This window comes from Camellia sinensis, chromosome 3, assembly GCF_055761805.1.
Source record: "Camellia sinensis isolate YWXY chromosome 3, ASM5576180v1, whole genome shotgun sequence".
Classification (NCBI taxonomy): Eukaryota; Viridiplantae; Streptophyta; class Magnoliopsida; order Ericales; family Theaceae; genus Camellia; species Camellia sinensis.
Genome location: NC_138963.1, coordinates 159,281,842 through 159,298,099, shown reverse-complemented (window position 1 = coordinate 159,298,099; position 16,258 = coordinate 159,281,842). Strand labels below are relative to the sequence as shown.

Genomic DNA, 16,258 nt, shown 5'->3' with positions numbered 1-16,258 from the left:
ATACTTCATATTTAGTACGTGTAGATGTTTTCCAATTAAGAAAAATTAATTACTATTCGTAGTTTGTTTGATACATAAAGAAAGGGTTCCCATCGATAACTACCTTTCTAGAATACATGTTGATGCTCAACGGCGAAATCCATAACAAATTGAATCTGAACACAGATTGTCAACAGATTCAAAACAGTTGACAGGGATTATTTGACATAGCTTAAATGAAAACATTACAAAATAACATCTAATAAACACAGACCGCCGCAAGCAACACCTTATCGTCCACCTTCAGTTGGTGAAATGATATGGTTTGCCAAGCTATCATAAGTTGCTGAATTGCTTCTACTATATCTGAAAGTTGATCTCCAAGCAAGTACTGAGTCTCTTCTAAATTTTTGTTGTCATTTACCCATGAATGTTTCTCCATTATTCTTAATCCCTCTAGCTCTATTGCCACTTCCTTCATGGTTGGCTTTTTGTCACCTTTCACTCTTAAGCATCTCTTTGCTAAAATATCAACTTCCTTTAGTTGGTCAGCCTTTGCTACATTCATCACCTGTTCATCAACAATTTCAAACAAGCGATCCTTTTTCATTGATGACACAAAATACATTGCTAAATTTCTCTCTAATGCAGGTCTGTTGAAAGAAAGCACCTTCTTGCCGGTTAGTAACTCCACAAGGACAACCCCGAAGCTGTAAACATCACTCTTTTCAGTCAATTGGCTTGTGTGGAAGTACTCTGGGTCCAAGTAACCAAGTGTCCCTTGAATCAATGTAGTTAATTGAGTTTGGTCTACAGGGATCAACCTTGAAGCTCGAAAATCAGATACTTTAGAAATGTAATTGTCATCTAGGAGTATGTTAGTGGACTTAACATCTCTATGAATGATAGGAGTACTAGCGGCAGATTTCAACTATGAAAGGGCTACTGCAGTTTCTGTTGCTATCCTTAAATGATTCTTTGTTGCTATCCTTAAACGATTCTCCAAAGTTATTGAGGACCTGTTATGGTCGGTAGCGTGTATGTGATCATAGAGAGTGCCATTGGTAACAAATTCATAGACAAGTAAGGGAACTTGTGTCTCCAAGCAACACCCTAGGAGCTTCACAACATTCCTGTGGTTGACTTGGGAGAGAATTATGACTTCATTAATGAATTGCTCTATCTGGGACTGACTTTGATCAAGTACATTGGACTTCTTAATGGAAACTATGGTGTTATCTGGTAATATTCCTTTTTAGACTGTTCCGTGGCCTCCTTGGCCCAACACTCTACTTTCATGGTGGTTGTTTGTTGCCTTCTTGAGGTCCTCTGATGTAAAGATTTTAGCTAATTGAACTGGTTCTTCACGTTTGGAAAGTTGTCGTTGTAACATGATGCCACCATTTTGTTGAAAGATTTTTTTTTGAGATTGATGATCTTCCTCAGCCTAAATCCCCAATATAGCCTTGAGCCACCAAGAAGTAGCACTAATATGCTTATGCTGCTGCCTACAAGGATTCAAATGGAAAATGTCAATACCTACAATTCAAGTTTCAACTTCATTATAATAAAACGAAAAATCTATAGACCCAGAAAAAGAAAATAAAATGTATAACATAGATTCAAATTTAGTGTAGTGCTGGCTACACAAAAAATAAAGTTGATCAATACATTGCGGATAATGATGAAAATTTAATCAGTAGACAATTTTACAATTAATAGCAGCTGTGAGTGTACGGTGTACCTACCTAGTGCAATGTTAATCAAGGGAAACCTGTGGTGACGAATAGGACTGCAGCCTGATCCATTCTTTCTGCCATCACTTTCAAAGCCCTCTGGACAAGAACAATTGTATGTGCCCCGTAAATTCTGGCATGTCATGTTGCAGGGTCTTGAAATAATGCACTCATTAATATCTGAAACAGGGAACAATCAAGTTTGATCTTTGATATTGTTAATGTACACCTCCTACACCACTAAAACCTACCACTACCACTACACACCTCCACTACTCCTCACCCACTCCACCTACCACCTCCACTTTACCTACTACCACCACCCACTCTACACCTACTACTCCCAAAACCTCTCTATATATAGGACTTGTAATATACAGATACAAATATCAATCAATACACAATCAATCTTGTAAGATCAATCAATAATAATACATCAGTTGTTTTACATGGTATCAGAGCTATAGGTTAAAGATCTTGGTGTTCTTCGCCTTCCGGCGGGCGGGCGGCAACCTCGCCTTGGCCGCCCGCCGGACCTCCACCTAGTCTGCTAGAATTTTCTACGCACCAACCCTAGATCACCTCCTCGCTTTCTGTACTCAACAACCCTAGATCACCTCCCTCCTCCTCTATCCATCCTGCCTCCGCCACCAGCACTGGCCGCGGCCCGCCCTCGGGTCTCCATCCACAACCTCGACTCCGACATAGTCACCGCCGGCGCCCCCAACACCCTCCCCTTGCCGGACGTCATGCAATCCTCGATCCGCCCAGATATCATCACCTTCGTCCACACCAACATGTCCAAGCACAGTCGCCAGCCCTACGCTGTCTCCCAGGTGCCTTCGGAACCATGTGTCGCGGCGGCCGCATGTTCGCTCCGACGAAGATCTGGTGATCGCTGGCACCGCCGCATCACCGTCAACCAGAACCGCTACGCCGTCACCTCCGCCATCGCCGCCTCCGCCGTTCCCTCCCTCGTCATGGCTCGCGGCCACCGCATTGAGTCGGTGCCAGCGATATCTCTCTTTCCCATCATATTTGTTTGCCCTCTGGACTCATCAAGCCATACACCTCATGCCCGGAATAAAAGAACTTGGTTGTAAGCACACATCGACCATCCAGACAATAAACTGCTCCATTTTAGCTCTCCTAGCAGATGACCCTATTGCATAAAACAGACAAATTGTCTACTGGCGAGGCTCCACAAGGACATATAGTGGTGTTCCATTCAGGCCGCTCTGTCTCTTTCCCATTCATATATTTTTATTATTATTCTTATTATTATTTCCCTTCTTTTAAAACCAACCCTCTCTCTACACAGACAAAAGTCGACCCCTCTCCTGATTCTCATTTTTTACTTTGTCAGACTCCACAAACAAATACACTCATCCACTGTCCAAACTTTCTTTTTTTTTTTTTATTTTATTTTATTATACCTTTATTTTTTATTATCCAGCTTAATTGGTGCTCTTGATTCGGCATGTTCCCCACTCTCACCTTTCTTATTTTTATTCATCTTTATCTATTCATCATCCTCATGCTCAAAAAAAAAAAAAAAAAAAAAAAAAAAAAAAAAAAAAAAAAAAAAAACCAAATTTTACCAATTTACACAACAACCCATATTTTATTCATCTCAGGGATCAACCCCGCTCCCAATTTTACACACACAAAAAAAAAAAAAAAAAAAAAAAAAAAAAAAAAAAAAAAAAACAGACATACAAACAAAACAACCACACCAACAGTGGGATTTTTCTTCTCTACTCTGCTGCGGGTCTCTTCTTCTTGTTTTTCTCTTGGGTGTCCCTTGACGGTGCTGCCTCCGTGCTTCCTCGACCACCAAGCCAGTTGCCACCTCCCTGCTCCTCCACTGCAGCATATGGCGGCCCTCTAAATCGGAACATCACGGTAGCCTTCCGCTTCAGCTCCTTGTTTTCTGCCCTTAGCACGCTTATCTCTGCTCGCGCATCCTTATACATGCGTTGGAGCAGAGCCAGCTGGGCATTTACATGCTGCACCTCATTTGTCCTACTCTGTAGCCGGTGCGACAGATTTGTGACCGCCGTCATGGACTCCACACATGCCTTCAACGTATACTGATTGGCTTCCACATCCGTTTGCACTGCCATTTTTTGCTCCACAGACCGCATCGGAAAGTTCAGCGGAGCAAACCCAGCAGTGTTTGGTTGAGGTTCACTGGCCACCGCACCAGTTCTCTCTCCTGTGGACTCGTTGAGGTCGGGAAAGAGGGTAAGCAGCCCGCGGGAAGACGAAGCCATTTTTTCTGGGCAACAGAGTGTTATAGAGAGTGTTACAGAGTATCTTCTCAGCAAAACCTTCTCAGCAAAACGAAGAGTTTTTCAGAGGATTTTCGCCAATTGTTTGTCTTCGCCTCTGCCTCAGCTCTGTCTTGGTTAAATAGCCGAGGCAGCCACGCGCATCGCGCGCCTCTTCTCGCCGACAAACTGGCACGCCTTTTCATGGCACGCCTTTTGATGCATTCGGGCACGCCTTTTGATGGCACGCCTTTTGAGGGTACGGGCACACCTTTTGAGGGCACGACTTTTGAGGGCTCGATATCTACATCCATGTATATTTTTTGGGCAGCCTATATACACACTCATACAGTGTCTTTTCCACCGGTCAGCTTTATCAATCCCTTTGTTTCAACCTCAAATAGGTTTCTATCTTCCCACCTATTTGAGTTTGAGGGGGGGTTATACCAGTATCATGTATAAGTCGCTCATGGCGCACTCCCTAAGTCGCCTCCTCGGTGCACCACCACAGCTGCTCCATCGGTCCGACATGACCCCGTAAACTGTCTGCTACAACGGTCCGACATGACCCCGTAAACTGTCTTCTACAACGGTCCGACATGACCCCGTAAACTGTCTTTTACAACGGTCCGACATGACCCCGTAAACTGTCTGCTCCATCGGTCCGACAACTGTCCTGCTACATCGGTCCGACATGACCCCGTAAACTGTCTTCTACAACGGTCCGACATGACCCCGTAAACTGTCTTCTACATCGGTCCGACATGACCCCATAAACTGTCTTCTACATCGGTCTGACACGACCACACAGTGTCTTCTACAACGGTCCGACATGACCCCGTAAACTGTCTGCTACAACGGTCCGACATGACCCCGTAAACTGTTTGCTACAACGGTCCGACACGACCATACCGTGTCTCCTATCCTGTTTTGTTTTTTATTTATCAGTTTACTTTTCTGTTTTGTTACTCTCTTCAAACTCAAGTTGGTTAGTTCCTATCCTCCTTGAGTTTGAGGGGGGCTGTTAATGTACACCTCCTACACCACTAAAACCTACCACTACCACTACACACCTCCACTACTCCTCACCCACTCCACCTACCACCTCCACTTTACCTACTACCACCACCCACTCTACACCTACTACTCCCAAAACCTCTCTATATATAGGACTTGTAATATACAGATACAAATATCAATCAATACACAATCAATCTTGTAAGATCAATCAATAATAATACATCAGTTGTTTTACAGATATCATATTTAGATCATAACATCAATGTTAGGAAGAAACTTAAAGCTTTCGACAATTGTGGTTACCTATACAACCATTAGGAAGATAAGGATTGCCTTCATATTCGTTTGAGCAATTGCAGCGATAGCCGGGACCATTGTCGAAGTCATAACAATCGCTATTAGCCTTGCAAGCACAACTAGTTAGATTCTTCATGGCTTCATCACATGTTTGGTTCCCTATTCCCCAATCAAGCATCATTGGAACCATTGTTTTCCCTTGTATGCTTGTAAGATCTGAAGAAGAGAAGTTGTAAGCAGTTTCCTCAACTACAAAAGCATAGCTGCATGGATTGAAGCTCCATATGCTGGTCTGGCTGTAGTAGCTATGGACTTCAATGTTGTAATTCGTCACTCCCTTGGGGATACTTGTCTGGTAGCAGCCAGTGCTAGAGCATGAGCTGTTGATCACATTGTCGATGCTGTCGCATAATGACATGCAGCCCGTGGTATAGCTTTGTCCTAAGGAACCTGTGATATGTTTGTATTTTTTCATAATAGTACAAAAAAAATATATAAAATAAATTAAATAGAAATGACAAAAAATATTTTTTTTTTTTATTAAAATGATGAAATATAGAATAAACGATACAACTAAAAATACAGAAATGAATTAGATTATATTACTAATCAAACAAATTATTAGCATGGATAACTAAAGATTAGAACTCATTTTTGTAAACTAAATATTGAAAAATTTAAGAACAAATGATAAGAAAAGAAGCAAATTGAAACTTGCATTAGATAGTTTCCTTCAAATAAATTCACCGCTTCCTGATGGATACTGGAGGTACGCCATCGTTTGTCTTCCAAGATACGACGGTCGAAACCAGCTAATACAGAAGCACCTTCTAAATAGTTTCGGCAAACATGATAATGGATGCACTCTCTCTAACAAGAACCAAAGAAGAGGTTAGCAAAGGAAGATAGGAAAAATTTTCTTCAGTGTAAAAAACCATCTCCAATTTTTTATCTTTTCCATCAAATATCTCTCCAAAATTGTTCTACCAAGTTGGAAGGGGAAGGCTTCTATTTATACAGGTAGGGGAATTCTTAGCTATGAAGGCTATACATTAATAGGGCCATCAAATATCATTAACCAAGGTCATCAACTCTAGCTATTAGGGTTAGAGTTACAAAGATTGAAAATCTATGGTCACTAATATGGTCATCAACATCATCATCAAAAGATGAGAGGTACAAAACTTTACAGTTTTCATGTACTTAATATATACAAATAAATATGAATATAATGGTGTTTGAATAAACCAGCTAGATGAGTTATAAAATGAATACTAATGTTGGGTCACAATCCGATTCAAGCCCAATTCTCAAACACATGCACAAGCTAAGTCCAACACAACATAGCTGAGCCCAAGTTCCAGATTAAGTCCAAGTCCAAGTCAAAGACCAAACCCAGCATATGCACCAAGCACAAGCCCAGGCCCAGGCCCAGTCCAAGTCCAAACTAAGACTAAGTCAAAATCTAAGCCCAATTTTATTGATGTTCACTTTATGATACAATTCTTATTCACAACTCAATGGTTTCAGCTCATTATTCTTGTGTTGCAACCTTCTCTCAGATCCACCTCAACCGACGATTCGGTTTCATTTTAATTTCGAATTAAAGTTGCCAAAAACTCATGCGTAGGTGTCACAACCTACGGCTGTGAACTTGTTTTGGGTATTTGAGATGGGGAATTTGGGTAATCTGATCCAGGGTTTAAAATTGTCTTCTCCACCACCAATGGCGGAGTGAAATATTAATGACATTTTAAAAATTATGAGAACAATAATGATTGTTTTGATTGAAAATGAAGAGACTACTATAAATAAACCATATTAGCTATGAAATTTTTTTAATATAACGGCGATATCATTATTAGTGATATGTAAGTATAAATAATCTCACTATAAAGATATGAAATTTATTGGATAGAGGTTCACCCTCTATTTGTTTATTTACCATTAGTGGGTGATATTACATACCAATGATGACGTGGTATTACCATTATATTGAATTTTTAATCAAATTTTGTATCAAAAAATAATTTATCATTATATAATTTATTTTAAGTCTTACATCCATATTTTTTTTTGTATTGTCCATGATACCCTAGTTACAAATAATATTCAGCTTGTTTGTTTCCAGTTTGCAGAAAATTCTTCTTTTTTATTTTTCGTATTTTAATGTTTTGAATGAATTTTTTTTAATATTTTAAGCAAATTTTTTTTTTTAATTTTTAGACACATCTAACATAAATACACTTAAAAAGAATAATATTTGTGAAAAAAATATTTTAAAAATACATTAAATACCAAAAAATACAAAAAAAAAAAAATACAAAAATTAAGTATACTTTTTGTATTTTTTTGTATTTATTAATTTTTTAAAATATTTTTTCACAAATATTTTACTATTTAAATTTATCTAAGTAAGGTGTATCTAAAAAAGTAAAAAAATTACTTAAAATTCAAAAAATATTCACTAAAAATAAAAAAAATATGAAAAATAAAAAAACTCAGTTTTCAAAAAACTGAATTCAGAAAACTGAAACCAAATATACTGATTATTTATTTTTACTTTTTTTATTTTTCTTGAAATCAAGCATAAAAACTTACGTGAAATATTTTTGTAAAAATTATTGTAATTAATAAGTGACCCATCTAATTTAATTTTTTGGCTCCGCCACTGTCCACCACCCCCCTTTATTGAAGCGATCACGCCTTATCCAGGCTAATATACGGAATTCACCAGAAAGAAAGATCTCTGTGATCTCTATTTTACTCTGAATCGTATTTAAATACAGCTTGGGAGTGTCGTGGTCGGTGTCGTTACAAGTAGCTAGAAAATCATCGGCTATGTGGCATCCTTCAGATGTACCAAATGGGTATGGGATGCTAATGTTACCACAAAATTCTTGGCAACCAGGCAAGGTTTGAGCAGTTGCTGAAGCAGCAGCAAAAGCTGCACCCAGAACAACCCATGCCAACTTAAGCTGCAAGAAAATGAAAGCTAAATTATGGATGTACTTCATTTTGAGCTGGAGCTTGTTATTTATATGGAAAATAAAAATAAAAACATAAACAAATAAAGGCTCTCTAATTCATTGACTTTTTTATTTTTTTATTTTTTTTCATAAATTTAATATTCATATACAATTAACGAAATAGATGATGAAATGTGAAAGATTAATTTGAAAAAGAAGCTAGAGAGCAAAGAGTGTTTCTGTATTGTGTGTTATATTATTACAAGAGAAAGGAACTCTCTCTTTATAGAGAGAAGCAATGTACATTGGATACCAATCCATTACCACCGAAAGCAGAAAGCCAGCTATACAATTATCAAGCAAGAAAGCTAGACAGCTATATCATTAACAAATTAACAATATTATATTAACAGCCCCCCGCAAACTCAAGGAGGGAAAGCATCTACCAAGTTGAGTTTGGAAACAAGATCAGTAAAGCGGCCAGGAGGATGAGCCTTAGTGAAGATATCAGCGGGTTGATCGACTGAAGCAATAGGAAGAAGATGAACAGTTCCACAAGTAACATGCTGGCGAATGAAATGACAATCAATCTCAATATGTTTGGTGCGATCATGAAAAACATCATTGTGAGCAATCTGAATAGCACTCCGATTGTCACAGTAGAGAGGAGTAGGAGTAGATGAAGAAACTCCCATATCAGCAAGGAGCCAGCGAAGCCAGAGAAGTTCCTGAGTAGTATCAGCAAGAGCTCGGTATTCAGCTTCGGTGCTAGAGCGGGCAGTGAGAGATTGTTTTTTGCTACGCCAAGCAAGAAGAGAATCCCCTAAGAAGAAGCAGAATCCCGTGGTGGAGCGTCGATCCGTAGGATCCCCAGCCCAATCAGCATCGGAAAAGGCACGTAGGTCAAGAGAGGAAGAAGCCGAGAAGTGAAGACCATGGAACAGAGTGCCTTTGAGGTAGCGAAGGATGCGGAGTAGAGCAGTATAGTGGGGAGTGCGAGGAGCCGACATGTACTGACTGACAATGTGAACAGCATAGGCAATGTCAGGACGAGTGACTGTGAGATAGACAAGACTGCCGACGAGCTGGCGATAAAGAGTAGCATCAGAGAGAAGAGTGCCATCGAGAGGAGTGAGACGAATCTGAGGATCAATCGGAGTAGAGGCAGTTTTGCAATCAGTAATACCAGCACGAGCCAGAAGATCGGATGCATATTTGGCCTGGGACAAATAGGAACCAGTAGAATCATGAGAGACTTCAAGGCCTAAGAAGTAGGTAAGAGTACCAAGGTCCTTCATCTCAAATTGTTGGTGGAGAAATTGTTTGAGGTGGAGAATACCAGCTGTATCATTACCAGTGATAATCATATCATCCACATACAGAAGAAGAAGAGTAGTACCATGAGCAGTAGTCCGTATAAAGAGAGCAGAGTCATAGGAACTAGAGGTGAATCCGAAGTCAAGAATGGTAGAACTGAACGTAGCAAACCAAGCACGAGGTGCTTGCTTGAGACCATAGAGAGCACGCTGTAGTTTGCAAACCTGATGAGGTTGAAAAGTGGACCCTGGTGGAGGTTGCATGTAGACCTCCTCAAGGAGATGACCATTGAGGAAAGCATTTTTGACATCCATGTGAAAGAGCCCCCAGTGGCGAGCAGTAGCAACAGCAAGTAAACTGCGAACAGATGTAAGCCGAGCAACAGGAGAGAATGTCTCCTCATAATCAATGCCATATTCTTGGTTGAAGCCCTTGGCAACAAGACGAGCTTTGTAGCGTTCAATAGAGCCATCAGAATGTGTTTTGATTTTGTAAACCCATTTGCAGCCAATTGCAGTCTTGCCAGGAGGAAGATTAACAAGATCCCAAGTATGAGCTTTATCCAAGGCATGAAGTTCATCAGTCATAGCTTGCTGCCAAAGAGGATTAGTACAAGCCTCACGATAGGAGGTAGGTTCATAAGTAGAGAAGGCAGCAGATCCAATAATATAATCACGAAGATGGATAGGAGGTTGAGTTACCCGGCGTGGTCGACCCGGAGGAGGATCGGTGGGAGGAAGAGCCGGTGGAGAAGGAGGTGTGGTTGCAAGAGGTAGACCTTCAGGGAGAGCAGGCTGGACAGGATCAGAGGTGAGCACGGGCGTCTCGATGGAGGAGGAACCTGTATCAAAATCAGCAGAGAAAAGATCGATGGAAGGATCAGTAAATAGTGCAGTAGTGGAAAGGCCAGGTAAGTGAAAAGAGGATAACGAGGAAAACATTTGGTGTTCCCAGAAAACGACATGGCGGGAGATACGAAGACGTTTAGAGAGAGGATCCCAACAGCGGAAGCCTTTATGTTCAATGCCATACCCAAGAAAGCAACAAAGACGAGAGCGAGGTTCAAGTTTGGTGTGTTCATGGGATTGAAGTAGAACAAAGCAGGCAGAACCAAAAACCCGGAGATTGGCGTATGGAGGGGGAGTGCCATGCAGACGTTCAAAGGGAGTTTGATTATGGATGACAGGTGTAGGAGAACAGTTGATAGTGTAAACAGCAGTGAGGGCAGCTTCGCCCCAAAAGTTTTCAGGGCAGGAAGAAGAGAGAAGGAGAGCGCGAGTAGTGTCAAGAATGTGCCTATGTTTCCGTTCAGCGCGGCCATTTTGCTGGGATGTGCCAGCACAGGAACGATGAGGCAATGTACCATGATGCTGAAGAAAGGAAAGGAAATCTGAATCCCGATATTCCATAGCATTGTCAGAGCGAAAAATTTTGATGGTTTTGGAGAATTGGGTGTGGACCATTTGTGCAAAACGATAATAAATGTGTTTCAATTCAGACCTATGTTTCATGAGAAAAAGCCAAGTAAACCGGGAAAAATCATCAATAAAAACAACAAAATAGCGGGATCCCCCCATAGTAGTAGTAGGTGAGGGTCCCCAAATGTCCGAATGTATAAGATCAAAAGGTGCAAGAGAAACAGAAGTACTTTTATTAAATGATAAAGCAGGTTGTTTGGCCAGTTGACAGGGTATACAATCGAAATTATCGGGAATTACATGACCCAACTGTCCACTAGAAACCAAAGACCTTAAGCGATTAACAGAAATATGCCCTAAGCGACAATGCCAAAGATGAAAGGGAGATAATGATGAAGTAGATGTAGGAGCAGCAATTTGAGGGGAGGCAGGAACATGAAGGTGAATGAGTTCATAGAGACGTCCATGCTTACGGCCGATCCCAATAGTCTGCCCTGTCTGAGGGTCCTGTACCAAACAATCAGTAGCAGAAAATGTGACAGTTAGACCAAGTTCACATAATTGACCAATGGAAATAAGGTTTAAGGTAAGAGCAGGGATATGATAAACGTGAGGTATGGATAAAGAAGAGGTGGAAACAGTACCAACATGACGAACAGACATGAGAGAACCATCAGCAGTATGTATTGAGGGAATAGGAGGAGAGGAAGATAAGGAAGAAAAAATAGTAGAACTGGAGGTCATATGATTACAACAGGCAGAGTCAAAATACCAAGAAGAGTTACCTGGAATGACAGACAAAGCAGTAGGAGGAGGTGTACCAGATGGGGAGAGAAGCTGTTTGAGCATGGCCTCTACATCTGTTGGAGAAAAGCGAGGGGTAGATGGAGTAGGTGACTCAGAGAACCCGGCAGAGGTGGCAGTGTCAGTGTGATGAGACTGATTCCCGGAAGCAGCAGCAGCAGTGTGATGAGACTGATTGCCGGAACGGTGAAAGTTTCCCCGGGAAGAGCCACCGCGAGAGGAGTGGCTATTGGAGGATGAGCGAGAGGGATTGCGAAAACAATCCTGTTGCAGATGGCCAGGACCAAGTTTGTTGCAGTAGCGGCAGGATCTGACGGGGCAATGGACCAGGAGATGGGTTGAAGGCAGGCCCCGATTCTGACAGTAGAGGCAAGCAGTAGTCCGCTGGGGAAAGGATGGCCGGGACGGAGGAGTGGCAAGAACAGAGTCCACATGATGAGTTTGAAGAGTACCGAGACGAGTCTCCTCGGAGAGCAACTCAGAAATTGCTTGTTCAAGAGTGGGCAATGGATGGCGATGAAGCAGAGAGGCACGTACGGGCTCAAAAGATGAGGTAAGAGCCATGAGAAATTGCACCAACCTTTGCTGGTTGCGATGGATAGTAAATAAAACGGCATCTTCGGGGTCATGCCATGCTGGTTCGGAAAGAGCAAGCTGATCCCAAACAGAGTATATTTGCGAAAGGAAGTCATTAATGGACTGAGTGGATTCTTGGCGCATGCGGTGAAGTTGGTTCTGAAGTTGATATTGATGAGCAAGACCAGTAGTCTGGTATCGTTCTTTCAAAAAATCCCAGATGTCTTTCGCAGGAGTAGTTACAGAGTCAAGCTGAAAGCGGCCAAATTGAAGACTGATAGAGGTAATAGAGGTATTACGAAACCAGGTAATGATTTGGTAATTCTTACTGTCCCATTCCTCAAGTTGGTCTTCATAAGTAGCAGTATGAACAGGAGTTTCAGTAGTGGCACTGGCACTGTCTTTTACTGGTTTAGCCACATCCCCGGTGACAATTCGCCAGAGCTTCTTGCCTTTGAGGAAAGAGGACATAGCTTGGGCCCACAGAACATAGTTTGAACCATTTAAAATGACGGAAATGGGATGGGAGGCATCATGACGATCCATAATACTAGTTGAGTAGGGTTAAAGTAATAGAAATCGATCCGTAGGAGCAAAATTTGGTAAAACAGAGTGTACCAGTGAGTCCGGAAGGTCGAAAATAGCAAGGAAAGGTATGCTGGACAGAGATGATGTCAGCAATGATGTCAGCGGCGCACGTTAGCAGAGTGCAGGGAGGAGCACGTTAGCAGGAAGGCAACGGCGCACGTTAGCAGACAGGCGCAGGCGCGGCGCACGGGAGCTGGTTTGGCGCACGCGGGTGCACAATAGCAAAGCGGCGCACGGTACGCGTACGGTAGCAGGCGCGGCGTATGGGAGCCGCGGACGTGTGGGCGCGTGTGAGCGCGTGGCGGAAGTGAGCGACAGGAGTTGGCGCGTGTGAGCGCGTGTGAGAGTGGTGGCGGTCGTGTTGACGCGCCGAGGCTAAGGGCGGCGCGTGTGGGCGCGTGTTGGCTTTTCTGAGAACGGGCTTGGTGCCGTTGGACTCAGGAGAAAATTTCGAACAGGTTTATGCGCTCTGATACCATGAAAGATTAATTTGAAAAAGAAGCTAGAGAGCAAAGAGTGTTTCTGTATTGTGTGTTATATTATTACAAGAGAAAGGAACTCTCTCTTTATAGAGAGAAGCAATGTACATTGGATACCAATCCATTACCACCGAAAGCAGAAAGCCAGCTATACAATTATCAAGCAAGAAAGCTAGACAGCTATATCATTAACAAATTAACAATATTATATTAACAAAATGAAAGGAGTATAATATGTATAATATGTTGTCCAAGTCCAAACACGGGAATTGCTCAAGTGCCTTGCAGTTGAGATGAGTTATTGTCACACAAATAGAAATATTGTGGAGAATCAATAATGATACATCCCCTAATTTTGGAGTTTTAATAAAGCTCTAATGACATGAAAAATTAAAAAAGAAAAAGAAAAAAAGAAAAAAAAAAGAGTCGAAGCATAACCTACCCCCCATTAGAGCGCTTAGAACTTCTACATTAGAGTTCTAAAACATTTTTGTTATTATATACATTATAACTTGGCTTATTGTAATTCATTTATTTGAAAACACAAAGTCATTATAATTTATAAATATGCCACTACCCCTATCTTAAAAAAATATAAATATGCCACTACCATATTTTGTAGATAAATATTATGTAAAAAAATTTATGGTGATTTAACATTTTAATCTTATTGGTGAAAGACTTGAATAAACAATAGTGTGTAACATTCACTATAAAAAGTGTTATCGCTTTAATTAATAGGGAAATAGGAATACGCATTTTAAGGTTGGTTTAAAATATGAATTGTTCTTTGTAGTTGTATAAATTACAGATAATTTTTGTTAGAAATTTTCATTTAACATACTTAATAAAAAAATAAAATTTTTAACTATCCTTATATATAACAATAAAATTACTAGAAATATTATTTGAAATATATTTTTGATATCATTAAAAACTGTTAATTCACTTGATAATTTGTTAATAAAAAATGTCATTTGTTATGCGATTAAAAATTTGAATGAATGGGATGTTGTGGGGATATATTTCTAAGTACCAACACGTCTCAAGGTGACGCCGATGTGTCAGCCGAGATGCCACGTGTCCTGGTCATTACGCCAAGGTGATCTCGGCAAGGCCGAGGTTATCTCCGAAGATATCGGAATCCGAGATAAACGGATAAGGGACAAGAGTTCTAGAATGAAGAGGAGACTTAGTCAAGATGAGGATAAAGCTCTTAAGGAGTTTATCTTTATTTCTTGAGGAGTCCAAAATAAGTACTGAATTGGAGTCCATAGTAGTGAGGCTTCTAGTGAGACTAGGATTAAGTAAATTATAAAAGAGAGGCACCCCCGTGGGTCTAAGTTACGCAATTTATGCTTTAAGCAGTAAGTTTAGCACTTGATTATCTTTGAGAGATATACTGACTTGATCGTCGGAGTGCCCCCAGGTAGAGGAGCCACCGCCGGAGCCTTTTCTTTTTGTTGCAGGATAACTGAAGCCGTCTATTCTGCCAGTGCTCTCTAGCTGATTACTAAGCGGGCAGTGTGATCAGAAAATCACTCACACAATTTGGCGCCGTCTGTGGGAAGAAGGAAGAATAGATGGCTAGTAACGCACAAAAGGAAAAGATTGGGGACGACGCTCCTACTGGGAGTGGCAGACCAATCGACCTTGATATTGAAGGAGACAACCACAATGCAGAAACCTGTGACCAGGGCCACGGAGAAAACGACGTCGGCCAGGAGGGCGACACTTCGAAGAAGACAAACCAAAGCAAGTACTATAACGAAGATAACCTCCAGGTATGGAGGGACAGGTGACTGCAGAGGGATGAAGAAGTAAAAGAATTAGCAAACAAGTTAGTAGACCTGCAGTCGGTCATCAACTTCATGATGCAAAACAATGTCATGCAGCCACCATACCCGCTGCACGACACGCCGATTCCAGCAACTAATACCCAGAAGGGAGGAAGGAAAACAATCCCCGAAGCCCCTCAGCACACCAGAAGTGGAAGGCACTCTCACCGACCTTCCAAGGAAGTCGGACGAGAGGAGCCAAGATGAGAGGAGTCCCGAAGGACGTACCACACGAAGGACCCAGAACTCAAAGAACATCGGCATGTTCAAGGGCAGGCGCTCTGCTTTGACACAACCTATGGTGACAGGTCAAAACTGGATCACCACGAGGCCGAAAGTAGTGTGCCGAAAAGATTGAAGTCCAAAGATAGCCGAGCTCCAGGAAGGAGTAAAGAAGACTTGAGAGATTACCTTAAGAGGAAGCAACAGAATGCTGAAGCCGAGGTAACTTCCCCGGTTAAGCCGAAGACACCATTCTCGGTGGAACTGGACAAATTTGAAGCACCAAAAAGATTTAGTATGCCGAGGTTCCAAATATATTATGGTAAGTCAGATCCCAACTTTCACATTGGACTATACTTGAATTCAATGGCATTATATAGTGGGAACGAGTCGTTGCTCTGGAAAGTATTCCTCTCATCCTTCGGGGAAATTACATCAGATTGGTTCCATAAACTACCGAAGGGAAGCGTAAAGACTTGGGAAGGCCTGGCCGAGATGTTTGTGGCCAGGTTTGTGACAAATAAACTACAGCCCTTGAGGGTCGACGCACTGATGGCTTTAAAAATCACCAAGGATGAAGGCCTTAGGATCTACGCAAAAAGGTACTACGAGGTGTTCAATCGAATACCTGAATGCAACCAAGAGATGGCGGTTGTGTCTTTCAAGAATGGCTTGAAAGATGACTGCCCACTACGGAAGTCTTTGGCAAAGACATTGCCAAAAAGCATGGAAGAACTCATGG

General features: G+C 41.5%; 1 pseudogene; it reads right to left on the bottom strand.

Annotated features, from left to right (window-relative positions):
• Positions 1-238: 238 nt before the first annotated feature.
• On the bottom strand, positions 239-8,322 carry LOC114301430 (wall-associated receptor kinase 2-like; annotated as a pseudogene).
• Between the last annotated feature and the right edge of the window lie 7,936 nt (positions 8,323-16,258).